General features: G+C 45.6%; 1 protein-coding gene across 2 annotated transcripts in view; it reads left to right on the top strand.

Moving 5' to 3' along the window:
• Positions 1 to 1,665, top strand: part of LOC105004331 (liver carboxylesterase-like) — a 27,061-nt gene that overhangs the window by 13,910 nt on the left and 11,486 nt on the right. The window lies entirely within an intron of this gene.

Genomic DNA, 1,665 nt, shown 5'->3' with positions numbered 1-1,665 from the left:
GGGAAGGACACACCTCTCCGCACCTCCCCCTTATGCCACTGCACAAACCGGGAAGAGAGCTGAAGCACTGGCCAAGAGAGTGAGGAGGGCAGAGCTGGACTCAGGCTCGTGACTCTGGACTGCCAGCCCCGTGCACTTTCCACAGAACCTGTTTCCCAAAGTGTGCCAGGTGGGGTGAGGGGCTGCAGAGTGGGCAGTGGCCTGTCACCTGTGTTGCCTCTCTCGGGGTCTGAGTCTGCTGAACTCATTGGCTCCATGTGACTCTGGAGTGGATTCTTCCTGGGGGTTTGTGACTGGGGTAGTTGCTTGGAGGATTCATTCACTCATTATTAGACATAATCTGACATCTAGCAACCTCATGAAGCTTCTATTATAATTTAGGAGGCAGTTAATAATTATATAATTGCACAACTTAGAAAATGTCAGCTGTGATTGGAGCAATAGAGGTACCTGATGTCAACAGAATCCAAAAGCAACACGTAGTCCAGTTTGTAATGCTCAAAATTCTCCAAGCCAGGCTTCAGCAATACGTGAACCGTGAACTTCCAGATGTTTAAGCTGGTTTTAGAAAAGGCAGAGGAACTAGAGATCAAATTGCCAACATCTGCTAAAAAGCAAGAGAGTTCCAGAAAAACATCTATTTCTGCTTTATTGACTATGCCAAAGCCTTTGACTGTGTGGATCACAATAAACTGTGGAAAATTCTGAAAGAGATGGGAATACCAGACCACCAGACCTGTGTCTTGAGAAATTTGTATGCAGGTCAGGAAGCAACAGTTAGAACTGGACATGGAACAACAGACTGGTTCCAAATAGGAAAAGGAGTACATCAAGGCTGTATATTGTCACCATGCTTATTTAACTTATATGCAGAACACATCATGAGAAACGCTGGGCTGGAAGAAGCACAAGCTGGAATCAAGATCGCCGGGAGAAATATCAATAACCTCAGATATGCGGATGACACCACCCTTATGGCAGAAAGTGAAGAGGAACTAAAAAGCCTCTTGATGAAAGTGAAAGTGGAGAGTGAAAAAGTTGGCTTAAAGCTCAACTTTCAGAAAACTAAGATCATGGCATCCGGTCCCATCACTTCATGGGAAATAGATGGGGAAACAGTGGAAACAGTGTCAGACTTTATTTTTTTGGGCTCCAAAATCACTGCAGATGGTGACTGCAGCCATGAAATTAAAAGACACTTACGCCTTGGAAGAAAAGTTATGACCAACCTAGATAGCATATTCAAAAGCAGAGACGTTACTTTGCCAACAAAGGTCCGTCTAGTCAAGGCTATGGTTTTTCCAGTGGTCATGTATGGATGTGAGAGTTGGACTGTGAGGAAAGCTGAGCGCCGAAGAATTGATGCTTTTGAACTGTGGTGTTGGAGACTTTTGAGAGTCCCTTGGACTGCAAGAAGATCCAACCAGTCCATTCTGAAGGAGATCAGCCCTGGAATTTCTTTGGAAGGAATGATGCTAAAGCTGAAAATCCAGTACTTTGGCCACCTCATGTGAAGAGTTGACTCAATGGAAAAGACTCTGATGCTGGGAGGGATTTGGGGCAGGAGGAGAAGGGGATGACAGAGGATGAGATGGCTGGATGGCATCACTGACTCGATGGACATGAGTCTGAGTGAACTCCAGGAGTTGGTGATGGACAGGGAGG

Source organism: Bison bison, unplaced genomic scaffold (genome assembly GCF_000754665.1).
Source record: "Bison bison bison isolate TAMUID 2011002044 unplaced genomic scaffold, Bison_UMD1.0 scf7180017864473, whole genome shotgun sequence".
NCBI lineage: Eukaryota > Metazoa > Chordata > Mammalia > Artiodactyla > Bovidae > Bison > Bison bison.
The sequence above is the reverse complement of the archived record's forward strand: the minus strand, read 5'-3'. Positions and strand labels throughout refer to the sequence as shown.